Below are 23,077 nucleotides of genomic sequence, written 5' to 3'. Positions count from 1 at the left end.
TCATTGTTGTTGTTGCCATTTTCATTTTTGCTTTGACTTCTTCCACATCCTCGTCCTCTACCATTTCCTCCTCGACCTCTTCCACGTCCTCTGTCGGACTGACTACCTTCGCCATTTTTAAACACAGTCTTCGTTGCTAAGACTTGTTCTGCGGAATCTTCTCTTCGTTTCTCAAACCGCTCCTCACGTGCTTGTAATGACCCTACAACTTCGTCAACTGACATTTCGCTGATGTCTCTGGACTCCTCCATAGCCACCACTACGTAATCAAATTTTGGTAGTAGTGATCGCAGAATTTTTTCAACAATTCTGGACTCTTCAATTTTTTTCTCCATACTGCCGCATCTGATTTACGACAGATTTTACTCGGGATGAGTAATCACTAATGGCCTCCGTCTCTTTCATCCTCATCATCTCAAATTCTCCTCTCAGCATCTGTAAACGAACTTTTTTAACTTTCTCCTCCCCCTAAAGAGAAACTCGTAAAATTTCCCAGGCTTGTTTGGCGGTAGTAGCTTCGGCTACTTTCTCGAACATTAATTCATCCAAACCTTGATGGATGAGAGTAAGCGCCTTTTGATCGCTTTTGCAATTTTTCTGCAGAGTATCTTTTTCTGCATGTGTCAACGCTGCCTCGTTGCTTGGAACTACGTAGCCTTTTTCGACAATATCCCAGACATCTTGACATCCGAGTAACGCCTTCATTCGAATACACCAACTTGAATAATTGGTTTTGGTGAGCTGAGGGTATTGATAAGGAAGTTTGAGACCATCTGACATTTTTATAGGGCCTGGTTGGCGGAAGACTGACTCTCGTAACGTGGCGCTGATACCACTTTGTTAGAGATAAAAAAGAAATTTAAGAAAAAGAAGAACTAATATTGATATTTTTTATTCAGTGATACAATTACAACTCTCCACTTTCTTTCTTTTTTTTCCCACACCACTTACAATCACACAACACAACTCTATATATAATATATAGAGAATACATAATAAACAATACATGATAATTGGTCTACACATAGCAACACTATCAACCCATACTTAATTATTTTGGCAAACTTTGACCAATTCTTTTCTCCCAATTTCAAAGCATTCACGTGGATGCATTGAAAGTTATTATTTTTTTATATAAATTAAAAATTTAAGTTTAATAATTTAAACAGGTGAGATACTTGTAAAGTTCAGGGAACTAATCTACTTTTATGGACAAATTTAGGGAGCTGGTGATATGAAATAAGCAAGTTTAGGGAGCTGGTGAGATACTTGCAAAGTTCAGGGAGCTAATCTACTATCTTGGACAAATTCAGGGAGCTGGTAATGTATTAGGCCTTTCTTAAATCACAAAACACATCCAAGAAAAAGTTCCCTCCGCAACCTGGTGGCGCATGGCCTATTATCGGCCACCTTCCTCTCCTAGCCGCGAAACAGCCAGCTCATATCATCCTAGGAAACCTAGCTGACAAGTACGGCCCTATTTTCACCATTAACTTCGGCGTGCACCCAACTTTGGTAGTAAGTAATAGCGACATAGGAAAGGAGTGTCTTACAAAAAATGACAGAGCTTTCGCCAGCCATCCTAAATCTCTAGCTACTGAGATTTTAGGCTATGACGACCAAATGATTGGCTTCGCTCCGTATGGAGAGTATTGGTGTCAAATTCACAAAATCGCCACCATTGAGCTTCTTTCTAGTCATTGGCTAGAGATGCTAAGGTATGTCAGAGAGGCATAGGTAAAGGCGGTCATGAAAGATCTATATCGAGAATCGAGCAAGAGCAAGAATTAAAATGTTGAAATGAAGCGATGGTTTTTCCATATAACATCGAATGTGATATTGAAAATAATCGTAGGGAAGAGATATGTGGAGTATGGGGAAAATGAGAATGAAGGAAAAGATAATAATGATGTGTGGAGAGATACTTTGAGAGAGTTCATGGAACTGGTCGGAAAGTTTGCGATGTCGGATGCAGTTCCATGTTTGAGGAGGTTGGATTTGGGTGGAATTGAGAAGAAGATGAAGAAGATTGTTAAAAATCTTGATTTTATGGTTGATGAATGGTTAGAAGAATGTAAGAAGAAGAAGAAAGAGAGTGGTAGATCAAAAGGAGATGAAGATTTCATGGATTTATTGCTCTCGATTCTTGATAATGCAGTACAGTTTTCCGATCGAGATGCCGACACCATTAACAAAGCTACATGTCTGGTATGTATATCTTCATCTTACTATTAAATTTGTTTTTTTATTTAAGATTTTATTGGAGGTTTCTTTTGTTTGCTGACAAATACCAGGGCGTATTTGTTTAAGTAATTGAAAAATTCGAGATTAGTCAACAAAAAAAATATACGAATAAAGTAAGAAAAATACTTTATCATTGTAAAAATAATAAAAAAGTAAAACATTTTTCGTAACCCTTTCGCAACCTCCTCAATTTTTTCTCATCATTCTGAAAACAATAGTCAACCCCAACTTCCTTTTATTTTTCACTATTGCAGCCAAAACACGATGTTTTTCAACAAAAAGATTAATCTTACTCAATATTTTTTAAGACACAATATTTTTCGGCAAACCAATGGAGTTTTATATATCTATAATTTTGCTTGTGTGTGAGGGTGAACTCAATGATAAGAAATGACTCTTGTAGCATCTCATGCATAGGTGGAGGGATATTTCTATAGTTTTGCTTACCTGCTAATTTCATCTTGCTACTAGCAATAATGGTGGATTCGATTCTCTATTTTCATCTTGCTAATTTTTAATGAAGTTCGCAAGAACACGTATGCATTAAGCCTACTATCTTTTATAATGAAAAATGTGTACCAATATGGAAAAGAAGTAAGAAAAATATTAATCTTTTTGAGCAACTCTCTCTGCAGAGTCTTATTTTAGCGGCCTCAGACACAATGGCAATCACAATGACATGGGCGTTGTCATTATTACTCAACAATCATGATACTATAAAGAAAGTGCAACAAGAACTAGACGAGGTCGTTGGTAAAAATAGACAAGTGACAGAGTCAGATATAAAGAGCTTAGTTTACTTCCAAGTTGTTATTAAGGGAACATTTAGATTATATCCAGCAGTGTCGTTGCTAATATGATAAGTGTCAAATTCAACATTCGAATATCCACTTTAATGCTAGGTTATTTAATTAATTTAGTGTTATTTTAAGTGTTATTGCTTGTTTTGGTATATTTTATCTCCACAAGACTCAGGTGATTAAAAGAAGCAAAATTGGACCTAACTTGAAACAAATTTGGACTAGAAGGGAATTTGGAGCTGATTTGGAGGAGCTGAAATGAAGATAAAGTTAGTCTTGCCCAAGACTAAGGATTTCGGGAATTGCAGATTCCAGAATTGATCAGGACTCTCCCTTATTCTATCAAGAACGAACCTGAATAGTTGGGAATGACTAAGCATGCACGAAATTGGGAGATATGACAGATTAGAAAAGATCTTGATTGTGTTTAAAACAAACTATTTTTTTGTTGTTAGCTAATTTTTAGGAGAGGCTTTTCTCTATAAAAAGTCTGATTTACGTTCTTGGAAACTAAGTTCTTTTTAGGTTTTATTTTTCAGTAATCATTTGGTTCTTTCTTGAAAGGAGATACAAATTGTTCTTCATGGCTATTCATAGCTAACTCCTTATTTTTGGTTAAGGGTTAATTCAAAGGCAGGATTCTTCAAGTTTTGTGAGATCGTTTTACTTCTGTTATTCGTATCATTTACTTATTCACTGTGCTTAGGGATTTCATCCCAATCGTTAGTTTACATTTGAATGATAACGGCTGATTGTTCATTGAATAAATTGACATACAACTATTTGGTTAAACTATATAATCAATAAGTCATTGTTTAGTTGAATCAAAGCAAGTGGTAATTGATAACATAAAATCGAATCTTGGAATGTATTCAGAGACAAAATCAGATTGACAATTTGAAATTCCTCCATGTGACATTAATACATCAAGGTTCAATTTTATCATATCAAGTGAATAAATAATTAGGTTTCTGAATCAATATAGCTGAGAATCGGTTGGCTTAGATTAGGTTCTTCTATTTATAATGTTGTTAACGGGTTGAATCTTAGCCGCTGAGGTGAGATTATTCGTTAATTAGGGATTAGTTATAGTCTTACTTAGCTAATTCAGTAATACGGAAGAATAGCCCAAACTAATCTGATACTTGATTTGGATGAACAATCTTTTCCGTCAATGATCAAGACTAACTGAAATCCTTGCCTGAGAATCCCTTAACTCAAGTCTTCTTTAATATTTACATTCAATCCAAATTCTATTTTGATTACTTTTGCTAATTTAGTGAATCAACCTATTCAAACTCCCCCTATTTACTTTTTGTTCATTGCTTGGTTATATTTGTGATTAGATCATTAATTATTAATCCTTTGGGTACGACCTTTACTTACCCTTGTGCAAAGCCTGTAACTAGATCTGTGAAGTATTAATTATTTTTGGTGGATTTGACACCCGTCAACTTTTGGCACCATTGCCGGGGATTAATCTAACTTGATTTAAGGCAATTTATGACCAGGTCTGAAAACTAGAAGCAACTTCTTTTTGAATCAAAAATATAATTGCTAGCAAGGAGACTTCGTAAAGAAGTGAGGTTAGAGAAATTGCAAAGTGCTGAAACTTCCAGTTCCAGTGAAGAAGATGGAATTTCCAGTGAGGAAAGTGAGTCATCTGAAGCAGAAACAATGGCAGACAAAACCTTAAGACAACTTCATGCTCCTCAGGCTGATCAACAACCCTTATGCGTCACATACCCAATCCTAGATGTGGCTTTTGAACTTAAATCGGGACTGATTCATTATTTGCCTAAGTTTCATGGAATGGAAAGCAAAAATCCACATAATCATCTCAAAGAATTTCATACGGTCTGCTCAGGTATGAGTCCACAAGGAATAACCGAGGAACAAGTGAAATTAAGAGCCTTTCCCTTTTCTTTGCAGGATGCAGCTAAAGACTGATTTCTTAACCTTCCCTCTAAATCCATCACAACATGGATGGGTATGGCACAAGCATTCCTAGAAAAGTATTTTCCATCTTCTCGAGCAGCAATGATTCGAAGGGAAATTAGTGGAATAAGGCAGAAGGATATTGAGACACTCCATGACTATTGGGAGAGGTTCAAAAGGCTATGTGCAAGCTGTCCCCAATATGGGATAACTGAACATTCTCTTATTCAATATTTTTATGAGGGAATGTTAGGCATGGAAAGAAATATGGTAGATGTTGCTAGTGGGGGAAGCCTTATTGATAAAAACACTAACTGCAGCTAAAGAGCTGATCAAAAGTATGGCAGCAACTTCCCAATAATTTGGGAAGCAACAAGATGCTCCAAGGAAAACTTATGAGGTAAGTACTTCTTCCATTGAGGAAAAACTAAATGCTTTGATGTCTCTTGTTTAAAATTTGATTGTAGGGACAGCAGCTCAAGTTAAGACATGCGAGATCTGTATAGTCACTGGACATGCCACATATGAATGTCCCGTATTGCACGAAGGTACACCAGAACAGATCAACAATGTCCTCGGATATCAGGGACAGCCCCCACGGAAGTATGATCCATACTCAAATTCATATAATCCTGGACTATGTGATCATCCATACCTCAGCTACAAGTAGCAAAATAATGTGCTTCAACCGAATATTCCCCAACAGTATCAACAAAGACCTCAACAATATAGACCTATTCAAATGGATCTGTTGGGGGCTAATTTAATTTTTTTTTTGTGTTTTAGCATAGGTTATAATTTTTACTCTATAGTTATTGTATTTTAATTAAATTCATTTTGTAACAAAATAAAAATGTGATAAGCGAAATGTGTAATGAAGCGGAGGATAGGCAACGTATTCGAAACATCGTGCAAGAAATTTATGGACCTACGGTCCGTGAAGTATACCCTCCGGAGTTTCAGAAAGCCTACCCTAGGGAATACGACCAGCGATACCGATTTCCTCACAATTTTAGAATTCCGGATTTTTCTTTATTTTCAGGTGAAAGTGGACAATCTACCATCGAGCACGTTGCTCGATTTTCATTCCAATGCAGCGGGATTAGTGCGGAGCAAGACTTTGATATGTTCGTTTGCATTTATTCCCTGGATCACTAACTAGACCAGCTTTCACATGGTATATGACATTACAACCTGAATCTATCAGAAGCTAGGGTTGCATGGAACAATTATTTCATGCTCAGTTCTATCGAACTGAGCCGAAGGTATGTGTCGCCGAACTATCTCGTATGGTTCAGCGCTCAGGTGAGTCCGTTGAAAGTTTTATTAATTGTTTCAAGAAAATGAGGCATATATGTCGAGTTAATATTCCTGAAATAGAGTTTGTTAAAATTGCTCAACGTGGCTTAGAGTTTGAAAATAGGAAGAAATTCCAGGGCATTGATTTTTGTGATTATTATGAACTTGTTGCTAAAGTGTCAGAATATGAAGAATTAATGCGCGAGGATAATCGTAGGAAGAAAAACTCTATAGGTAGTTACCATCAGGATATAGAAACCAATGAGGCACATGAGGTAGCTATAGCCGAACTAACTAGAACAGGATCCCGCGTTTGTCCAATGTTAGCAAAAAGTCCAAAAACCCCTGAAGTGGTTAAGCGGAATACAAATGTGCAATACACATTTGATGTTTCTAAAACTGGAGAATTGTTTGATTATTTGCTAAAAGAGGGTTTTATCACCTTACCACATGGACACATTATTCCATCGAGAGATGACACCAGTGGAAAAACTTATTGTAAATATCATGATAGTTGGAGCCACGACATACAATCTTGCTTTATTTTTAAGAATGCGGTGCAGGATAGAATAAACAAAGGCGTGCTTAAATTTCCTGAAAAGAAAAAGAGCATGTTGATTGATGATGATCCATTTCCAGCCGCTACAATGATAAATGCAACTTCCATCGAGATGCCACCTCTTAAGCGTAATGTCCATAGCAACACCTCGAGTCAGAGAGAAAAGGGCGCCTCGACCATCCAAAGACAAAACAAATTTGGGTACCAAAGGGCACTTTGCCAATCGCCAAGGAGAAAGAAAAGCCACGGAGAAAACGAAAGCCAATAAATAAAAATAAAAGTGGCGCAAACCAAGGCCGATCACGCTTCGTTACTCCACCGGCGCAAGTTCCCCTCGAAAAATGGTTCATCAACCGACATAAAAAATTTCCACAACCTCTCTCAAAAAATGCAAAAAGAAGAATAAGAAAGAGAGAGGTAGAAAAAAGAAGGAAAAATGAAATGGAGTTGTCTAGTGTCGATTCTAGCAACGTTTCGAAACAAAAAATAAAAGAAAAGAAAAAAGTGGAAATTCGTGTGAGAGACCTTTTGATCCAAGTTGGATGTGCTGCTACTTCTCTAATTTTACCAATAAATTTCAGAATTGAAGATACAAAGGAGGAAAGAAACAAAGTCCAAGAAGAACGACGAGGTGGTGTTACAATAAAATCTTCGTTAGAAGATCGCATGAAGCGGGTTTATTTTGACAAACCCACTCCGCAGATGACACGCCATATTAAGCCATTATATATCAAAGCACACGTTGATGGAAAGCCCTTATCGAGAGTTCTAGTTGATAATGGTTCATCCGTTAACATTATGCCATTAAAGATGGCACTAGCTCTCGGGAAATCCGTATGTGACATAATGACGTCAGAAATTTCCGTCTCAGCTTTTACCGGTGAAATTGCTAAAACCTATGGGGTTTTACCTGTGCAACTTACCATCGGTACCCAAACCACTACGACGACATTTTTTGTGGTGAGCTCTACAGCAGCAGATGGACATGTCTTGTAATTCAAAGAAAAATTCAACAAGTCATCTAGCAATTCCATCACACACCGTCAATTTTCATACAAATTTACCTCGGTGATCTTTATTTTCTTTCTGAGCCATCAACCAGCAGAAATCATGTCTGAAAATGACGAGGAAGCTGCAAAGAACATAATTTCAGCTTCAACAAAATCAGTACTGAGGGGTAAAAAAAAATTAATAAAAGACTTATTTTATGTGCAAAATTCATTTTCATATCTTTTACACATAAAATAGGGGGGCAATTGTTGGGGCTAATTTAATTTTTTGTGTTTTAGCATAGGTTATATAATTTTTACTCTATAGTTATTTTATTTTAATTAAATTCATTTTGCAACAAAATAAAAATGTGATAAAAAAAATAGAAAATAATATCAAAGGATTATTATAAAAAAAGAAAACAGAAATAAAAAGAAAAGAAAAAGAAATAATAAAAATCAGGGCAAATTTGCACCATTTTTCAATAACCTGTCCAGCAACTTCGACAACAAAAATGGACCACGACACAGCAAGATATCAGACAGTTATTATTTTTTTCAGAAAGTTCGGGATGTTAGCTTTCTGGAATGTAAAAAATGGAGCAAAACGAAGCTAAAACGAAGCCGGTAGAATTTTTCAAAGAGAAGCAGTGCTGAAAAACGGGTTTGAATATGTCTACCTATTTGAGGAACGTATTTCACGGCATTACCTCCATTTTTTCAACTCCCAACTCAGCCATTTTCTTTCTTCAACTTATGGGAAGGTAATGGGATCATGGGTGAGAAGTTTAAGAGCCACTAACATGAGATTTATTACTCAAAATCCTATAAATAGAGCTCAACTCTTTCATTCCAATGCTCACTCAAAATCAATCAAACACTGAACAACTCAATTTTTCTGCCAAAATCGGCCCTTTTTATCAATCTTTAGATTCGTAGAAATCATTCTTTAGCATCTAATTAGTCTAAACAAGGTCTCAATTCCCAGAATTAGTTCTTTAATCTTCAGTTCTTCAGAAAAACTTCCAATTTTCAGAAACTTCAAATCCAAAATTCTCTTAGTTTAATCAACCAATTTTCAAATCGTTTCTTGCAATCTCTTAGTTAAGTCAGTAAAAGCATCATCCAATCCTCGGTTCAAGCTTTCTTAGTCTAAGTCAAATTTCACCATTGTTATATTCTTCAAAGCTTCAAACATTTTCCGTAAAACCAAGATCATCGAAACCCCATTTTCGAGTCATTCTTAGTTTACACACCTATTCCAAATCATGTTTAGAAACTTTTTATTGATCTCAATCAATTAAAAAGACCCAGAAACAAGCTTTTGAGTTTTTCATCATTGAAAAATTCATCAAACAACTTTTCTGGTGAGCCGTTTTCCAAATTTTATTTAGAGTTCGTTAGCTGATCATTTTAGCCCAAATTAATTTTAATCTCTTTATTGACATCAATTCTTCAATTCTCAATTTTTATTTCGTAAAAAACGACCCCTTATAGCCTTCTTAATCGTCCTTAAAACACCCTCCACGAAACAGAATCAAGCTTTTGGTTTTTCAACCATCAAATAATTATTCTGTCACCCCATTTTCAATAATTTATTCCGACTCATTTACTCGATCTTTTCTCGAAATTCCAGTTCTAAACTCTTCCCTTGCACACTAACTTTGAATACTAGCCTTCGTTTCGCTATAATCCGACCTCTACAGCTCCCAAAATTGAACCAGAAAGTTTCAAAAAATTACTGTTTTGTTCCACAAAGTGCTGCTGATTTATTAGCTTGGTGGTAAATTTTTGCCTAAGTCCCTGAACTCTCCGAACTGCTCCGAATTCACCCAGAATTACCCGGACAACGCAACAGCCCCCGAGATGATTTTCTGGAGTTCCAGCCCTTAATTTCACGCGTCCCAACGACATCAAAGAGATTGGTTTAATTTTATTTCATCCTGTACATATTTGTTTTTCATGACTTATTTACATTTCTAGCTTTAAAGTTATTATTTCTTTATAAGTTGTAATTTTCATGCTTTATTATTATTTGTAACACAAAAACATTGAAAAATATTTACAAAATCAATAAAAATATAAAAGAAAATTCAAAAAATTATATTTTTGTGTCGTTTTTTACTTTATTTTTGGTACGTATATTTAAAAATTGTTTTTCCGACCAACCTGACAAGTAACGTCGGGGCCCAAGACCGTTGTTTTTATTTTCAGTCCTTATAACAGTCGCCAATCGCTTTTCGTTTAGAATTCAAGTAATTTAGGCGCATTTTATTTATTTACTGCATTTAATTACCATTTTATCCTTTGAGAATTAGCTTCTCTGGCACGCCCCGCATTATTTTTACCATTTTTAATCCCCGCACCCGCGTATCAAGGTTGAAAATTGGGATATTTCGAAAATATCGCCAACAGGATCCAAATTCAGGTATGGTGTCAAATTCCAATGATCAGTTTGTTATGTCTAACCTGCTAAAATTCCAAGAAGAACAAGTCAAGGTCAATGCTAATCTTCAAGCAAACGTCCAAAATTTAGAGAAGCAAATGAGTCAGATAGCGACCATTCTGAGTGCAATACAGTCCTAGGGGAAGTTACCTTCACAAACTGAGGCGAATTCGAGACAAAATGTGAGTGCAATCTCGCTTCGCAGCAGAAAAGAATTAGTCTTGCCCAAGACTAAGTCTACTTCCGAATTAGAACAGCTTGTGTCAGAGAAAATGAGACAGAAGGTTCAACTGGTAAGTCATCTGGAGAAAAAGCCACAAATCAACACACACCTTTGGTAATTAGACCACCTTTCCCTGGTCGTTTAGCCAAATCAAAGAATGAAAAAGAGGAGCAAGACATTTTTGAGACATTCCGCAAGGTGGAGGTAAATATTCCTTTGCTTAATGCTATAAAACAAATACCCCGATATGCAAAATTTCTCAAAGAATTGCGTGCTAATAAAACCAAGAAATTTGGATATGAAAAGATAACAATGTGTGAGAATGTATCTGCTGTCCTACATGAAAAAATGCCCCAAAAGTGTAAGGACAGAGGTATGTTTTCTATTTCCTGCAAAATCGGAAATACTAGTATTAAAAGAGCAATGTGTGATCTAGGAGCGTCAATTAATGTCATGCCTAAATTAATTTGTTCATCTTTAAATGCTGGTCCTTTAGAGGAAACATGAGTAGTAATCCAACTCGTTAACCGGTCTATAGTTTATCCCGAAGGTTTGTTGGAAGATGTTCTTATGCAGGTTAATGGTTTAATTTTTCCAGCTGATTTCTATGTCATAGACATGGGAGATGAAGATCACTCTTCAGATTCGTCGAAAATCCTGTTAGGTAGACCATTTCTAACAACTGCTCGGACAAAAATCGATGTTCACAAAGGAATAATGACTATGGAGTTTGATGGTAAAATTGTTCAATTTGATGTTTATAAGGCCATGAAAATTCCTAATGAAGTATCTTCTGTTTGTGGCATAAATGTTATTGAACCAATAACTCATCAAGTTTTTGAAGTATATAGGGAAGACATGATGCAGGTAGTTATAGAAAAAGCATAGATGTGAGCAGCAAAATAAAGGAGAAAGACATGGAGCTTGGAGAAGATGTGCATGAATCAACAAAACCAGAACACAGAGCCTTATGGGCAATTGAGCAGTGTAATATGAATATTGATGAAGTAGGAAAACCCATGAAGTTGAAAGTACAAGAGCTTGAGGAACTAAGGAATGAAGCTCATGAGAGTTCGAGGATTCACAAATTTAAGACTAAGAAATTTCACGACAACATGATAGTTCAGAAACAATTTCAAATAGGACAGAAAGTGTTACTATTCCATTCGCGGTTGAAATTATTTCGAGGGAGATTAAAATCATGTTGGATCGGACCTTTCTTAGTAACTAATATCTTTCCTCATGGTGCAGTGGAAATTCAGCATTTGGAGAACGGGAAAGTGCAGAAAGTAAATGGTCATTGTCTCACGCAATTTTATGAGAATATCCCGATGGAAAGTTGTGAAGTTATGGAGCTAAAAGTTCATTGAAGCTCGGTTGCGTCTAGCCAAAGACGTTAACTAGCGGCGCTATTGGGAGGCAACCCAGTTTTGGTCTTGGCCAAGACCAACATCTATCATTTACATTCAGTTTCATTTTCATTTGGTTTATTTCATGTAGAATAAATAATTTAACTGACATCATCTTTTCCAATGAAGTTGTGATTCTGATTTGCAGGTGTGTAGGGAAGAAAAGAATGGAGAAATAAGCCTAAAGGAGTGAAATAAGAGAGTTAATTGAATTAATAGGGACCCAATAGGCTGAAAAGAAGTTAAAAAGAGGGTTAAAAACAATTTTGTTTTTAATTCCTCTCTTTTACCCTTAATTTTTTTCTTTTTTTTACCCTCACCACTTTATTTCCAAAATCAAAACCCTATCTCCATCTCTTTCAATCGTATTCTTCAACTCGTAGCCTCACAAAATCCCTCTTTCTCGATCATTTTTCTTCAACCCGCAACCACAATCATCTGCGATTTTCATAGAACCACCGATGGCAGCCACTTCCAGCGACCGAGCACCACCTTTGGTCGCCGCACCAATAGTCACAGAACCACAATCGGCAGGAGGAAGCCGCCCATATGGTTTCACGATTCAAAAGAAACACGACACCCTACCGCCTCATTCACCACCAATTTGCAATTTGCAGACCCACTACATCAGGTAAGGAAACGTTAAATAAGATCAAGGAAATGCGTGCAAATCAAGAGGCTTACTTCAAGCCTGTAAACTTTGTTCAAACCTTCTCGTAAGAGATGAGGCACGAGGTTCCCTCCTCCAAAAAGGGCAGTAAGCACAATTTCTCTTTCACTTTATTTTTCTTCTGTTTGCTGCCATTCGCCCCTAATTTTGCGAATTCTGCACTGAGGCAGTGCGAGGAGAAAGTGGGGGAGGGTTTTTTGATATAGAAGTGTTTTGTTTGTTTGGTTTTTGTCTGACTTTAGTGGAAATACATTGTTTTGTTGCCTCATTTTATGCCTGTTCTTTCTGGAATTGTTGTCTATCTTTGTTTGCAATAGTGTGGGGGTGTCCACCCTTTGTTTTGTCCTTAGAAATAACAATGCTAGCTCTCACTTTTGCACTCGGTTGAAACTAGGTTTCCAACTTAGTACTGAAACCCTTAAGTCTTATTTTGAGTAAAGCTGTCGATTTCAAAAGGTCAGGGTTGCACAATTGTCTTAAGCATGCATATGAACCACTTGACTAATTTCCCATTACATGACAGACGTTTTGAATAAAACAACACCTCACCCCAAATTTTGGAAAGATTTTGAGCCTCAATGCAAGAACAAAACATTACACTTTGTTCTATATTTTTTCTGAGTGTGTTGTCCAATTCTAGTTTGAAATTCTAGAACTTTCCATGTTATTCATTTCGAGACCACATTGATGTATTCAAGCATTAAAAATGATAAGGGCAATAGGTTTTTTTTCTGCTAGCCATTTCAAATAAAATTTGAACCCTTAGTCTTGCCCAAGACTAACAAAAACAACAGTACCAGCCCTTAATTAGCCACATTTGAGCCTTTTCCCCCATTCTTGACATACCCCTATTTAAGTCCCTTGGCCAGGGACATGCTAACCATTAGAGTCTGTACATTCTTTCATTTATCTTAGTGTTTAGTTGCTGCTTTGAGCAATCTCTTCAAATTGACCATAAGTTCATCAAAGTATGAGGATTTAGCATAAGTCCTTTAGTTATATGTGGTTGTGCTTCCAAAAGTGTCTCAATGGATATTAGATTACAAAACATTAACTCTTATGTGTTAGTAGAACTTTTAGTGCAAAGAAAAAAATATACAGAAAAAAATATAACGAAAAAAAAGGAAAAAGAAGTAGAAAAGAAAAGAAGTTTTTTTGCTCAATGTTACATGAGTATTGTAAATAATTGTGTCTTGATTTCCATTTTGGCCATTTTCAGAGTAAGTGTACATTTTTACTACTCTCGATTCCCTTTCTTCCTCATTTCCTTTCCAAACCTTAACCCTAGCCTATGTTACACCCTGTTTTAAGTCCCTTTGATTTAATGTCTTGAATTCATACTAAGTGGTGGAGATTTGATATATTGGCAAGCTTATGGTAATTTCATTCTAGGTTATGACTTGAGTGATTCCTTGAAATTAATTATAGCCTAAACACTTGAGTGCAAGGAGTGATTTCTGTGAGGGTGTTGTTGATTTTAATTCATACCTTATGTACATGGTCAAAAGCTTGTTTGCTGAGATTTTTCAATTAGTTACATTGTATATTTAAACATGAACAATGTCTTGGTTTGGAGAGTTGATGGCTGATAATCTTTACATTGTGAGGGGGGATCGGGAAAGGTTGAAAAAACACGAAATCATAAGAGTAAAGAGTTGATGACATGATCTGATATGCTTGGGGACAAGCATTGGGTAAGTGTGGGTTGTTTGTCATAAGAGCAATCTCTGCAGAGTCTTATTTTAGCGGCCTCGGACATAATGACAATCACAATGACATGGGCGTTGTCATTATTACTCAACAATTGTGATACTCTAAAGAAAGTGCAACAAGAACTAAACGAGGTTGTCGGTAAAAACAGACAAGTGACAAAGTCAGATATAAAGAGCTTAGTTTACTTCCAAGCTGTTATTAAGGAAACATTTAGGTTATATCCAGCAGTGTCGTTGCTAATACCATATGAATCAGTGGAAGAATGCACAGTAGATGGGTATCATATTCTAGCTGGGACACGAATTTTCATAAATGCTGCTAAAATTCAGAGAGATTCAAGTGTGTGGGTTGACCCTCTTGAATTTAAACCAGAAAGGCTCCTTACAAATGAACAAAAGGATGTTGATGTGAAAGGTCAACATTTTGAATTGTTACCATTTGGCAGCGAAAGAAGAATGTGTCCTGGAGTTTCGTTTGGTCTTCAAGTGTTGAATCTCACACTTACTACTTTGTTGCATGCTTTTGAAATTCAAACTTCGTCAAGTAATCCGGTTGATATGAGTGAGGGTATCGGAATTACCAATATGAAACCTACTCCGGTGGAAGTTTTTCTCACTCCTCGCCTTCCTTCACAACTATATTAGTATATCATTTGTGCGAATAATTGGATGTCATGTTACATATTAATCTATGTTAATTAATATAATATTAACATTGTCATATAATTATTAATTATATACATATATGTTTAATTTTAACGGAAGGAACCAAACACTGGAAAATATTTTCCAGTGTTTTGCCAAACACAGAAAAATATTTTATTTTCCTGCATAATATTTTCTCTACATAAAATTTTCTAGGACACAATATTTTCCCCCAAACAAACCGGGTCTAAGTTTAATTGCCTTCAGTGATAGAGTCAAAACAAATATTCTGAGAATTAAATAAACGAAAATAAGTTTTTTTTAAATGAAACGAAAAGTGAGTTAAAAACTAAAAAGAAAAATAGGGATCTACGACTAAACGATATAAGTTTGTCATGGATTCTCCACTGATATCAAATTTGATACAAAAAGTGTGTTTATTTTCCATATTCTACCTCCTATTTGCTAATTCTACTAACAGTGGATATATATACATTTGGTTAAAATAGAAAACACCTCTGTTTTGCTGTTTTAGAATAAAGACTGTTGTTTTTAAGTCAAAATTAAGAGAAGGTTGAGAATGTGAATTTTATAAAGCATATATAGATTCAGGGTAGGTTAAAAGAGGGTTAAGAGAAGTTAAAAATATGCGGGAAGATGTAGATGTGGTAACAGGGCCGGTCCTAACAATTTAGGGGTCCTAGGCAAAATAAGCAGTAAGGACCCTTCAATATAAAATTTATAATTTAGGATTCTTGTAGGAAATATAGGAAATAACTACATTTTTTCCTACAAACATGTTCTGTAGGAATCTCCTACGGAGTCTCATACAGAACGTAAAATGTTATAGGAGATTTTTGGAGGGAAGATTCCCTCCATAACTCACCTACAAAATAATTGTTTCTCCTACGCATTTATTTGTAGGAGTTAAATAATAATAATATATACTTTATGTATTTATTTTTTCTCCTTACTTTAGAAAACTCTTTCTCTTTTAATTTGAAATAAAAATTAGTGATGATAAAATAACACATGCTAATTATTTACAGCAGTATTATTAATTTTTTTAGATTAATTGTTATTATTGATATTGTTTTTGTTGCTTTTTATTATTAAATTTTAAATTGATTTTTATTCATTTTTTTTGTAGGAAAATGAAAGAAAGGACAGACAAAACACCAAAGAACTAACCCGGGATTAGCTTGGGAAAGCTAACCCCAACTCGATCATCAGAAAGCATAGAAAAAAGGAAGTCCGGAGGCGACGAGAAATTGGATACTCCTAACATCATCACATGACCCTCAGCAGCAAGGCGATCAGCAACTCTGTTCTGCTCCCTGAAGACATGACCAAAGTTGATGGAGTCGAAGGAAGAACATAATCTCTTAATCCCTTTGACTAAATTATGGCTGCTCAAACATAGAGCTTTATTTTTAGAGATAATTTTAACTGCTTCTAAGTTGTCAGATTCCACGAGCAGACTTTTTACACCCAGACTTTTGGCGAGCCTAAGCCCAGAGAAGATTCCCCAGAGTTCAGCGGTGAAGGAAGAACCTGTTGAAACACCTTTCCACATGATTTTGATTTGACAAAATTATTTAAGTAAATGATAAAAAATATTCTAACACATTAAATTTAAATGCTTTGATTTATTCACACTAATGTGTTTGTTCAATGTTGAGTTTATTAATTTATAAGGATATGTTTGCTGAGTAACATATTTCTAACCTTTAAACTCCTTTATATATTGCTTGTTATAAAACTGACTAAGTAACGAATAGACACTGAGTTGAGTGCACTAAGAAACTGAGCTCAGGAATAGACTTAAGTGCTATCTCCTGACTCAAGGAAAGAAGCAGACTTAGTCACCAGTTGATTAAGCTTGTGTCTTAAATCTACTTAGCGCCGCTGTGTAAACCTTTTCTAAAAGAAAAGAAGTCAGCCTTAACGGATAAAATTTTAAATAGTTCCTATCCCCCCCTTGGAACTAACCTTGTCACGTTATACGGGACCAACAGAACCAACACCAAAGTTCTGAGCAAAGCCAGACACCCAAGCACCACCAGTGTCTCTCAAGACCCCATCATCCGCAATCCTTCCATCCGACAGACAGGACCCATCAGTATTCAGCTTCACAGACCCTTCACCAGGTCTACTCCAACCCACTAAGTGAATCTCATTCGTCTGGCTAGTATTAGATAACCCCTCCTCCTTAAAGCTCTTAATAATAGTATTAATTTTTTTAGAGAAAAAAGCAAGTAAATTAGGAAAGATAATTGCCCCTTCTCCAAAAATACCAGCATTCCTCCACTGCCAAAGCTGGTGACAAACAACGACAAAGAGAATAGCACCATGCTCTAACTCAGGCAATAACAAACCCTTAACACCATCTCTAAACCACTCATGACTAGGATAGGCCAAGAATTTTGGTAGCAAATGACCTGGCAGAATTTCCCTCCACACATTCTTGCTCTTAACACAGTCTCTAAGAGCATGACATGTAGTTTCAGACTGGACTCTGCACCTACTACAAGTATCAGCCTCCACTAAATGGCGCCTTTTCCTATCCACATGTCTTTAGCACCAAGCCATAGGAAACTCCTAATGCGATAGGGAACCTTCAAGGCCCAAATATTCTTCCATGCGACTGAAGGAGGAGATTCTAAATTGATATAGAACGCCTCAAACGCAGATTTACAAGAATAGGCCCCGTTATTTGTAAGGGACCAACAGTGAATATCCCCATCTTCCTCCTTACTGCTCACTTTAACTCCCCTAATCTTCAGGAGCGTTTCCAGATTAAGGTAGTCCTCAAAATAAGACCAAATCCAATCGCCCTTCGAGTCCACCACATCAGCAATACTCTAATTACGAATCTCCAGAGGCGGCGGCAAGGTACACACCTCTAATAAAGGCTTCATCCCTAGCCAGGTGTCGTTCCAACAACTAATAGATTTTCCATTTCCCACCGACCAACCAATCCCAGAGCAAAATTCTGAGAACACTACATTAACTCCTTTCCATAAGAAGGAACAATTAAAAGCTCTCTCCTTATGGCCCCAAAAACCTTATCCTTTCTGTATTTCCCACACAATAACCGAACCCAAAGAGCCATCGGGGATTGCCACATTCTCCAAAGAAGCTTCATTAACAGAACTTTATTATTGTCTCTAGCTTGTCTAATCCCTAAACCTCCCCTATCCTTGGGCTGGCAGACTTCCTTCTAAGAAACCAGATGAATTTTATTCCCCTCTTCCGAGTTTCCCCACAGGAACCGACGATTGATTTTATCAAGGCCATTAAAAACAGGTTCCGGCAATTTACAAGCTTGCATTAAGTGATTGGAGGCAACACAGTTCACCGATTGGATCAAGGTAAGCCGGCCTGCCAGAGAAAGAGACTTAGCTTTCCAATTAGCACACTTCTTATTAGTTTTATCAAAGATCTCTTTAAAAGAAGCTTTCGAAACTCTATCACTATGGAGAGGAATCCCCAGATAGTTTCTAAGAGCCTTGGTTAGAGGGATACTGGAAATCTCACTCAATTTCTTACAGACTCTTTGGTCCATATTATTAGAGCATAGCATCCTAGACTTTTGGATGTTAAGCTTCTGACCCGATGCAGAACAAAAGTTAGTAAGGATATCCATGATCACACTAATTTGCTCCTCACTCCCTTCCACAAAGATCATCACATCATCTACAAAGAACAAATGAGTGATAGGGGGACATAATTTATTAATGGAAACCGGATGAAGCCTCCCAGTGCTAACAACATCTTGGATAAGATGAGTAAGCCTCTCCATAGCGATAAAAAATAAGAACGGGCTCATAGGATCCCCCTGACGGATCCCCCGGGAAGGAGTAAACTCCTCAGATAAATCCCCATTAATCACAACTTGGAAGACAGGAGAAGAGATACAAACCTCAATTAAATTCCTCCAATTATTCGAAATCCCAGCTCTCTCCAAACAGTCCTAAAGAAAACTCCAGTTAACCCGATCATAAGCTTTTTCCAAGTCTAGATTAAGAGCCACAATACCATGCTTACCCTTTTTGACCTTCATCGAATGAACCATCTCCTGTGCGATAACAATGTTGTCCATCATCTGTCTCCCCGGGACAAAACTACCTTGATTCTGGCTAATAATCTCAGGGAGGATACACCGAAGTCTATTAGCCACAATTTTGGTAACCACTTTATAAATCAGATTGCAAAGACTAATAGATCTCAATTGTAAGAAAGAAGACGGCTTCTCCACTTTAGGAATCAGGACCAGAAGAGTTTTATTCACAAGCCTAATATCCTCAGAACCTTTAAACACCCCTTTAATAAAACTGTAAACCCCATCCTTTACCGTTTCCCAATGCTTATGATAAAAGCCAGCCGGGAGCCCATCAACCCCAGGAGCTTTAGAAGCACCTATGCTAAACACTGCTTGGCTAATCTCTTTTAGATCAATAGGGTGAAAAGCTTCAATAACCTTATCCTCACCAACTGTCGGATATGTAGACCTAGATAGAGCTCCATCCAAATCCACCGGTTCTTCTTTAAATAACTCTTTGTAGAAATTGAGGGCCAAAAGACGGATCTCCTCATCCTCATAGACCCAATTTCCATTATGATCTTTGATAGCATCAATCCAATTTCTCTGTCTTCTGATAACCGTAGAAAGGTGAAAATACCTTGTATTTCGATCACCATCCTTAATCCAAGTCTTTCTTGATTTCTGAAACCAAAGTAACTCCTCTTGCTTCAGCACCGCTTCCAACTCATTCTGGAGGGATCTAAGGAGACAACTCAGACTATGACCGAACCTGGTTTCTAAGATACGTTGGATGCCTTCCATTCTTCTCAGAATTTTCTGTTTCCTTCTGATAATATGGCCAAAAATGTTCTTGTTCCAGCACACCACATTATTTCTGAAGCCCTCCGCAGCCAGTAAGACATTAGAATGGGGCTTCCAATTATCATGCATAAAGTTCTTGAACTCCGGGTGAGATTCCCAAGCCACAAGATATCTAAAAGTTCTTTCCCCTCTCGAACGAGGAGCCCTCACCAACCTGACAAGGATAGGACAATGATCCGAATGACGGAAGGGAAGATTCAACACAGCCGCATCCGGAAATCTGCTCTGAGCCACAATATTGCCATAGACTTTGTCCAAATGAACAAATGTACTATTACGTTTCCAAGTAAACTTATGGCCAGCAGCACCAAGATCAGTAAGACCACACAAATCCATATCTTTTTTATGATTAAGACACCTATTAATATAGTGGTTCCCTCCCCCTCTTTGATCACTCATGACCGCGATATCATTAAAATCTCCGGCAACAAACCAGGCCTCCACCATACTCGTACTTAATGAAAAAAAACCTCCCAAAGACGTTTCCGATTAGCCAGAATAGGATCAGCATACACAATAGTGATAAAGAGGGGTTTATTACCAGGATAAGTAACTTTACTATGAATAAATTGTTTATCCATTTTAACGATATCAATTTGAACCAGATTAGGCTTCCAAAAAAGCCACATACCACCAGAACGGCCAATCGCTTCTGACCTGACACACTTCCAACTTTTAAATAATTTAACCACCTCATCTGCTTTCGCTCCACTGATCTTAGTTTCCAGAAAAGCAAAACAAGACGGGTTGAACTGTTTAATCAAATCCTTAACATGGATACGGGTCGCCTTGCTTGTCGCTCCTCTAACATTCCATACAAACAAATCCATTAAAAGATGACAGCAAACACAGGCCCAACCAAAGTAAACCAGATATTTGTTTGGGACTCCTATGAGCCTAGAAGAGGTACCTGCAGACCCCCTTTTTTCCATGAAACCAAAAGAAGGTTGGCTAGTTTTAAGACTACTGTTAGACGAGGTGCCGCGGCCTAATCTCCCGGGCAGACCGGGGGGTGGACACCTCATGGCGACGTAAGCGGTGATTGGCGCCGAAAGCAACCAATCGTGGAATCAAGCTGCTCGGCAGGACCGGAGCTCGGAGTATGGAAGAGTCGCCACCCACGAATGGGAAAATGAACACCGATCCCTTGCGAGAGACCGGTGAGGGTTCGGGAAACTTAGGTACGAGCCGAGAAGGCTAGATCCTTTCCAGAGAAAGACTACTAGGCACCCCGACATCGCCCGGTTATGAACCACCGGCCTCCTACTCAGCGTGTTAGGCGATAACGGACTAATCGCATATTTCTTTAAGTTTAAAATTCATTTGTAACCTTTTCTTTCTCGTTTTGAAAACCGTTTTGAGCATATATTATCGAAAGCCATTTTAGTAAAGAATCACCCATTTACATCAGTTCAAAGTACATAGAAGAGAGAGGGGGGAGAAAAAAGAATCGATTTGTTTATAATGTGATTTATGCTTCGTATTACACACTAACTCTAAACTAAACTCACTTTCCAAAAACGAGTTTATTTACATGGTTCGTACCTTAATCGCCGTTGGAACGATTTAGGTACGTTTCAAAACCCCGTTTAATGACGTTCACTCGAACCGCCGTTGGAACGACTCGAGCGTTTGAAAATGTTGAGATAAAAGCTTTTAACAAGAAAACGTGATTAAACATACAAATCAATTTATTTTGTACAAAACCATTTAATTTAGGAAAGCAATTCAAAAACTCTATTATTAAAAGCAATTTTAAGAAACGGTTTTAATTACAAGGTTCGCTTAATCCGTCGTTGGAACGAATTAAGGTTTTAAAACATGATATTTTGGAAACAATTTAAAGTTGTCAAGAAAACGTTATTTACACTTTAGGAATATCTAGAAAACTTTGATTTAAACCAACAAATTAAACTCTCTTTTTGTGATTTATTTTCCCATTTTTCACTCAATTGAACCTTACTTGAATACAATAATCAACAAATAATAAATTGAATCTCAAACTCACCCAACCCAAATATATTTAAAGAATATATACCTATAAGAAATCCAAATGGAGAGTAAATATACATATTTATACATATATGTAAGAATGGTAAAATAGTAATAATATATGTAGATCAAATATATGATAAGAAAAGTAATAATACATATATAAGTGAAAATAAGGATAAGGCTAATTAAAATACACTTTGATTTTTATTTAAGAAATAATGTAAAGATAGAGAATAAAATTCATAAATAAGAAAATCATCTCTAAATCAAAATAGTTTTGTACATAATAATATATAAAGAATAAACTCTAAATCAAATTGATGAAAAGAAATGATATATAAACACATTAAATAAATATATGTACAAAGTATTTAAAAATAGCTTAAAAGTATATATTACATAACTATACATATATATATATATATATATATATATATATATATATATATAAAGGACCTAAAGTCTAAAAGTTGAGAAAGGAGGACCAAAACAGCATTTTTTACATTTCAGCTGCTTTACCGACGGAAAATCCGTCGGTAAACAGCCTTTAGTGACAGAAAACGTAAAATTACAGAAATGAACCAACTGTTTCTAGATTTATTCAAAAGGCTTTAGATTAGATCTATTCTATCGTTTTGGACCTCCGAGCTATCCAAATTGGATCATAGCCTATAACGGAGATTCCTAAAACGACGTTTTTATTTTAAAACGTTATTTTGAAATATTTTTAAAACTTATAATTACAACGTTTTTTAATACCCGAACTACCTTTGAATCGGATCACGGTTCGTATTGGGATATTAAAATGAGGTTTTTATTTTAAAACAAAACCGAACGTTTATTTAATACGAGACGAAAATTAAATAAATACGAAAAATTAAGTAAAACGTGATAAATAAATAAATAACTAAATAAATAAAATTATAACATAAAAATAAATAAATAAAGGAAATAAATAAAATAAATAAAATAAAATAAAACGAGTCTAGTCCTCGGATAATACCTCAAGTTCGGTATCGACGGTTGAAGTCGGTTGATTCCACGAATCGTACTTTTCCGGTGTTTTTTGTATTTTCGGTAAAATTTTAACTTTGGAAAATTTGGATTTTTTTGGGAAAAAAATATTTTCTCCAAAAAATTGACTTTCTCTCTCTAAAAATGTTTAGAGTGAGAAAGCTCCAAGAAAATCCCCCCTCTTTCCCCCTAAAATGCATGGGGATCCGTGCCTTAAATAGGCAA

The 23,077-nt window shown here is 36.3% G+C and overlaps 1 pseudogene; it reads left to right on the top strand.

Moving 5' to 3' along the window:
• The first annotated feature begins 1,208 nt into the window (after positions 1-1,208).
• LOC136236108 (cytochrome P450 CYP82D47-like) lies at positions 1,209-14,934 on the top strand (annotated as a pseudogene).
• Positions 14,935-23,077: the final 8,143 nt, after the last annotated feature.

This window comes from Euphorbia lathyris, chromosome 7, assembly GCF_963576675.1.
Source record: "Euphorbia lathyris chromosome 7, ddEupLath1.1, whole genome shotgun sequence".
In the NCBI taxonomy this organism is placed as follows: Eukaryota; Viridiplantae; Streptophyta; class Magnoliopsida; order Malpighiales; family Euphorbiaceae; genus Euphorbia; species Euphorbia lathyris.
This window is presented reverse-complemented; position numbering and strand designations above follow the sequence as displayed.